This window comes from Dermacentor silvarum, chromosome 8, assembly GCF_013339745.2.
Source record: "Dermacentor silvarum isolate Dsil-2018 chromosome 8, BIME_Dsil_1.4, whole genome shotgun sequence".
Taxonomy (NCBI): domain Eukaryota; kingdom Metazoa; phylum Arthropoda; class Arachnida; order Ixodida; family Ixodidae; genus Dermacentor; species Dermacentor silvarum.
Genome location: NC_051161.1, coordinates 137,355,462 through 137,362,683, shown reverse-complemented (window position 1 = coordinate 137,362,683; position 7,222 = coordinate 137,355,462). Strand labels below are relative to the sequence as shown.

General features: G+C 41.1%; 1 long non-coding RNA gene across 1 annotated transcript; it reads left to right on the top strand.

Moving 5' to 3' along the window:
* The first annotated feature begins 459 nt into the window (after window positions 1-459).
* Window positions 460-6,747, top strand: LOC125947389 (uncharacterized). Its single transcript, XR_007468256.1, has 4 exons — window positions 460-637; window positions 2,348-2,389; window positions 3,110-3,304; window positions 5,484-6,747. It is a non-coding gene; the product is annotated as an uncharacterized LOC125947389 (long non-coding RNA).
* The last annotated feature ends 475 nt before the right edge of the window (window positions 6,748-7,222 follow it).

The following is a 7,222-nucleotide window of genomic DNA, read 5'->3' as shown; positions in this document are numbered from 1 at the left end:
AAATTATTATTCAGTGGGACGGCATGCTGTCTACCGTTTGTGATGATGTCAAACTAACAAGCACGAACAGCGACAGTTGTGTGCGTTGCTGGTCCGTAGTTCATTTCGCGCCGGTTGCTTCACGTATTAAAATAAATATTTCTTTTTAATACAAACGATGAAAACTGTGCGCGCACATAGGGCGCGACATTTGCGACGTTTGAATTTTGCACTATTTTCCGCGCGCTCCGTACGTGACCGGCCGGCGCACTGCGTTACCGCGATAAAGAAAATAGTTCCTCAAAAGCTAAGCAGAAAATTTTCACACTCTTGCAAACCACAGAAATTGTTAAGAAATACCATTATATTACAACATTTGTTCATAAATATGACAATTCACATCTATGAAAGCGTGGATTTGTATGCGCGTTTTTGTGTGAATGCGCGCTTGCGCTGTTGACTCTAGTCTCTTTGGCGGATTCCGGAACTTTGTGCGTGCGGCGTATGTGTGCGGGTTGCGTGATGAGTTTGCTGTGTTTTCTGTGCCCTTTGCCTCGCTGTGACATCTTTGGTATATTACAACTTATTGCTCGGTCTTTATGGGCTACACGGTGCCTCGAAGATCACCATGATCGCCTCCGACTCAGCCACATCGAAGGTGAGTGAGTGTTTCGAATTCCACTTGCTCGTTCATTGCGACGCTATCAGAAAAAGTGCGTACAGAGCCCGTGCGTGTCTTCCACGCGCCTCTGTGCTCGTTTTCATTACTAGTACTATCCTTCCGTTGCGAGAATTGGTTGTGCAGCACTAGATTTGTGATCTTGAGCATGAAGTTTTGTCCTGATTTAACTTCACAGCGCGCTTGCGGCAACGTAAAGCAGCTATGTGGAGCCAGCTAAAACAGGGCATGTTGTGTCACGGTCGGGCTCGACTGGCTCGACTGGCGCGCGCGCTCGCTTCTTGCGAACGCGCGCGCCAGTCGAGCCCGGCCGTGGTTGTGCGCGCCACGATTTTTGGTACGGTGTTCCAGCACCGATTGAAATTAGCCTTATTAATGAGCGCTCGTGCTGTGCCGTTTTGGTGGGCAGCTATGTGGAGCCAGCTAAAACAGGGCATGTTGTGCGCGCCACGATGTTTGCTACGGTGTTCCAGCACCGATTGAAATTAGCCTTATTAATGAGCGCTCGTGCTTTGCCGTTTTCGTGGAAACAATGCGACGTGAAATAATCCGAATTGTACTGTAATCAAGTATATTTCGTTCGCGCAACGCCGTCCATTGACGTGCATCTACTACATGGCGTGTCGGGATCGGCGAAAATATGCGCGGGGCGTTTTGCCGTTCTAATGTATTCTGCTGCGCTGTTCGCTTGACGATCGAGTGCCCAGAGTCCGCTGACACGCCGTGCGGTAGACACGCGCTGTGGCGCGATAATAATAAAGAATTGCAATGGCGTACATGTGATTCTATGTGATAGGTGAGCTAAAAAAAGGGCTGATGCCAGTGAATGCTGTGAAATCATCAGGTTATGTGTGGTTTGTTTTCCACCGGTACGCGCGCGGTGAACTTTTTTTTTAACCATTATCTCCCTTCGACGCCATCGAGTACTTCGCGCTAACGCCTTCGCGTAGGCGCTCTATATTCACGGAAAAGGCAGATTCTGTGGGATGCTATGTTCTGCTTTAGTGGGATGAAACATTCAAAATAATGTCATCGTGTGAAGTTTCAGCCTTTGGCCCTTCAGTAACTGATTGATATAACTAAGTTCGAAAATCAGTAAAGGAACGAGATGCTTGGGCATATTTGCCGTGTCGTCCCACTGTGCTCCCAGTGGCATGTAAGCGTTATCGACAAATGTCAAAAATTAGCAAGGCTTTTTATGAGATAGAAGCAGACAGCTATGTCAATAAGTTATTTTTGCTTTGAATTCACACACTAAAGAGGAGAGAGAGTTAAAGGGGAGCGTATCCTTGTGATCTAAATGACGCTCTGCCATAAGCTTGGAACAATGGTTTGTTGGTGGAGCAGTTCTGTGGAATACTTAGAGAGTAAGCAAACTGCAGTAGCAGCAGTTAGACGGGGAGTAAAAAATGCAACACTGGTTTTATATGAACGAGCTACCTTTAAGATGTGGCCGCAACAGTTCATGCAGTAGATGAGAAAAAATAATTTTAAAATTTAAGAGAGAAATTAAAAATAAATTATTTGCCCACCTCACACTGCCAGTGGCAAGAGCAGCCATGCTTTATTGTTTTCAATCAGTCATTTATATCCATCCATTTGTGTCGGCCTAATCGCCCATGTAGATGTTTTGATTGTTGCTTTTGAGTTATCGTGGCGTCACATTTTAATACTGACATCTGTTTTCAGAATCAAAATGAGCCTGGAGACGCCACAGCCGGAATGCGAGAGGTGAATTCTTTGGCCATTCATCGTCTAGCGTCACGTCATTTGGGAGTCGATTCATTTATTTGATGAGGTGGATGAGGCACACCCTGTCTTTGTGTCTTATGTACACATTCAGCTGAGTAGGTCTGGGACACAGCAAGCGAATCTGATGTGTAGTGGTAATATCGCATTAACGTCGACAGTTATCTTCCTGTTTGAGCTGCTTGCTACTGCTGCTTGCCAACACAAGCAGCAGTTGCCCACGATGGCGTGAAAGAGGTTCATTGAAGAATGGCACATACTCTGAGTAACATACCCAGAGATCCAAGCAGGTCCATCAGATGGTTATTAACCCACTTCCCGTCTACATAGCAGCCCTACCCATTAGGCCATTGACCACCAAGTGACACAAATTGGATGGAAAATAGTTAGACAGACACCCGAAAGTTTGTGAAGTATCCTAAAAATGCTACTTGCATTAAAGTTTTCAATGCTTTGGTTTACTTACTATTTTATTTTGTACTGGGTGAATCCTTGTTTTTCTGAAGCACATGGCATCCCAACAGTATAACAAGCTATGACATTAGTTTTAGTTGTTTTTATTAGTGACATTAGTTGACATTTTAGGTCTGGAGCAGGCAGTATTTCTGTGATTTATTCGGAGTATGGCTGTTGTGTAAATGTGCTTAAAATCCTTAAAATACCTCACTAATATTATTTACCTAAACGTGCCGTTTCACATAGGTTGGAGAGGTGCTCATTCAGATGATCCTGGCACAGCTTGCCATGGTGGACCAGGCAAGTTTGCAAGGGCCTTGATTCACCATGTGTTCACTGAGGAGAACCTCATGGGCCACTTACTTCTCGGAAACACCACCACCAATAGGCAAAAAGAGGCTATTGGCCTTATCAGGGTCAACGCTGTTATAGGCAAGTACCGTACATCCTTTTACCCATTGCATTTTTGCCTTCACATTTTGTACTTGGAATTACCAGCTTGCTATTAGCACAACAAATGACTTTCGAGTAGCCTGTGTCTGCAACTACGTGCTACAATAGCCTACTATTTGGAATGAATGTTCATTTGATCTCAAGTCTCTAACACCTCCATACTAAAGTGCTAAATTTTAAAAGCAGCCTTCACTGCGAGAAGTGATTGGTGGCTCCAACTGACAAAGTTAGGTGTATTTGCGCATTAGTTGCACTACTTGACTGTCATTGCAATGAACAGTTGCAATGAAGCAACTACCAATCTGTTGCTATAGCGGGTGTGCTTAAGTAGCCTGAAAGTGTTGTTATAGGAAAGTGCAGTTACTGCTCAACTCGAGGGACAGCACTTCCACCAAATTTCAGCAATCAAAATGGCCCTCCAGATTCTGTAATGCAAAACATAGTGGTTTCACCTATTTCAACAGACCACATTGAATTAAAGTTGCTCCTGTCTTGAAGGAGGTCCATGTGGTGGCAGACAGTAACCTTTAAGCAGAATGAGCTTAAGTTACGGGGCATAATTGTTTGGTTGTTTCGATGAAAGCAACAATAGGAACAGTGGCCAAATTCGTTGTCAACATTGCTATGTTTAGCAATGTCCATTCATTCTAGGCACTCAACCAATTAAGATCCAATTTATCACATTGTATTCTAAGATGTGGAAAAAACAAAGGTATTTATTTGACTTTTCCTCACGTTCCCATAAAATGATCAGTACTCAATAGGCCCTTGGCAGCTACTGTATAAAGCTTATTACAGAACATGAGGCATGTCCACAGCTCCCACTCTGAAATTGTTGGAAATGTCTCCTGCTTTCTTAATTCAAGGACGCACTTGCCTGTTTTCAGCGTTATTATAAACCAGTGCTCAAGTACTATGGGTTTAGATTTATCAAAGATTGAATGAGCTTTGTAGGTGTTCATGTTTAACCCTTTGAGGATCACATATTTTCTGGCAAACGTCCCCCAATTTAAGTGTTATATTTTTATTCTGGATCGTGCTTCAGGGTGACCTTTCGAGAAAAAAAAATGGGTAAATAATTTTTTAGGTCACAAAGTGACAAAGATTTCTTAGTGTCCGCTGTTTTACACCATGTTTATTGTAGCATGCAGGGCAAACTAGCATAATCACATTTTTTAAATGTAATGACACTCACAAAACATTAAACTAGTTGAATACTCCCAAACTACTGCAGTGATGGACACCATAGAATAAAGAGAAAGATCAGTTTTGGAAGAAGCCAAGGGGCAACAGCACAATTAGGATTTTTGTAGAAGTCGCAGAAGGTTACAGAATCTGTAATTTGATGCTTGGGGACACTTCATTCTTAAAAGGTATGCTTATTTATATGTTCTTTCGCCGCCTCATATTTATGGTCGTGACCACACGATTTGTTTCCACCACTCTACATGCATGGCAGTGACCCTCAAAGGATTAGCAGAGCCAGTCCACTTGCATATTTTTCTTGTAAGACTGAGCATTTCTTCGTATTTCTTCTTCACATTTATTTGTGTTAGTGTAACCAGGTCGGCGTGCAACTGCAGTAAATCCTCGTTATAAGCAGTATTTTGTTTTCAGCAGAGAGGCATAAGAATGGTCATCACAATGCGAGAAGTGCACTCCAGTAGTATATGAGCTTGTAAAACAAATTCAGATATACCACAGTCAATTCTGGCCGCATAACCGTATTTGGAGCAACTCCTGCAAGGAAAAGTGCAATAAAGTGCTGCACATTTTGATTATGATTGTTGAGAGAACCAATTTTAGTTGCCAGTAGTCTACCTTTAAGTTTTTTCACCAACTGTATGAAGTCTTTTTTTCACCATTTTGTTTCTAAGCAAGCAACGTTCACATTTTAACACCAAAGATATTCATGAAGTTATTCTGCCACAGTGGGCTTTTCCTGTTTGCCTTCTGCATATTGTACTAAGTGGAGTCCTCCGGTGCCACTCCACTTTGAAAGCTGGTCATTCTCTAGAATTGAACTCGTGAAAACTTGGAATAAACAAAACAAATGAAATAGTTTCATTATAACAGGGCGTACTGTATATCACACTTTTGCATGTGGAACATTGATCTTTAACGTCATGCTGTTTTTCCTTTTTTTACAGGCTTTACCTGTCACAAGTTTCCTGGGACAAACATGACCTACATTAAGAACACTCTGGCCTCACTTCTCGCAAGGGACCTGAAGTGTCCAGAAGAGCTCAAGTCTGTGGACAGTTCAAGCGTTGTGCACTTGCAGCCCTGAACATTTTTTTTATTATTATGATGTTTCTAGTCACCTGAAAAGCCCAGGTTGGATGGTTCAGACACAAGTACTGTGTTGTGATTAATAATTAATTGCACAAGTGTTGCACTTTGTATTTTACTACATTTTTACGTAAATCTTTAATATATTTCTACAAAAGCTAGTGTTTCTTGACTATTTTATTTCATAGGTATCTCAGGTCATTTCATGCCAAGACTGTTCCATGACGGCACACCATTTCAAGTTTGTTTGATAAAGTAAAAGTAGGCCCAGTGAGAAATTTTACAGAAAATTAGGTTTCATACGTACACCAGAAAGTGAAATCTGTGCTATTGTCAGAGTGGTTCTGTTTAAGGAAAACTACGTATTACCATATGTTTGTAGTAATGGTTTATTTTGCTATTTCAAAACAGTAAGAATTAAGTGTTAAAGTTTGCTTAAATTCAGAGTGCAACAACAGTTCTCGGGCAAGGCAGCGATGTGCTTTCTTTCATGTATGCATGAAATCTGATTTCTTGTAAATTCTTTCATTCTAACTTGTTTTGCGGCACTCAAAATTAAACAAAATTTCCTCATGCCAGTTTCATTTAAGGCTTCCAGCAGGTAACTAATGGCCACTGTGTATCAGATAAAAATCTTAAGGAGTCAAAGTGAATAAATCGCTTGGTATGTAATGACCTGCCCAGGAACCTAGTCATGGCAGAAAACGCAACTGGATCCTGCAACAAGCAATGTAGCACAATAAACTGCTGCCATGGCGCAAGTTATTGTAATTACCATGTCGTTTCAGAGGTAGATAACGTTTAGTAAAATGGGCTTACCATTTAACCAACAAATAAGAGTCAGTGGGCTCATGCAGATTTTGCCATAATTATTAAGTTACTGGCTACCAAATAGAGAAATTAAGTACATTTTAAATGGTATTTACTGTAATGCTTGTATAATATTTATTTTCTATTTATTTCAATTTTGAGAAATGTTTTACTTTAGGGCCACGCAAACTTTACATCTCTCAGTATTCAATTTCGTTATTGTATCAAGCTGCTGGCAGTTTGTAGATTGCGTTAGGAATTTTTTATCTCAAGGCACACATGGCTGTACAGTTAACAAATGTTTGGCTTCAATAAACAATTCATCTAGAAAAAAATGATTTTTGTCCACATCAATGTTGAGCTGTTGATTTTGTGGAGTATTGATTTTGTGTGTTAAGCCAATTCAAAAACTGGCTTAATGGTTCTGCTAGCAGCTCTATAATATGTTTTATAACAGGCTATATCTAAAAGTGGTTTTGATCCCTAGGTGACCCAGGTCTTCAATACAGAAGTGCCTGAATTTAAGTTTGCCCCTGTCCTCTAGTATGCAAGGACCACATCAATATGGATGGCATCAGTGGTAATGCCATGAGACTCAACGTAGCTCAGCAGTATTTAAAGAAAAGTCTAGTGCAGTTTTCAACACTATTCACCAAACAGAATATTTCAATATGCTCTCAAGTGATTTCAATAGTGACGTTCAACACTGCTCCAATAATATTTAAATGGTGTTGCATTATTGACTAACATTGCACGTTGGGCTTGTTGGTATAATATAATGGAGGCAAAATGCGTAGTGCATCA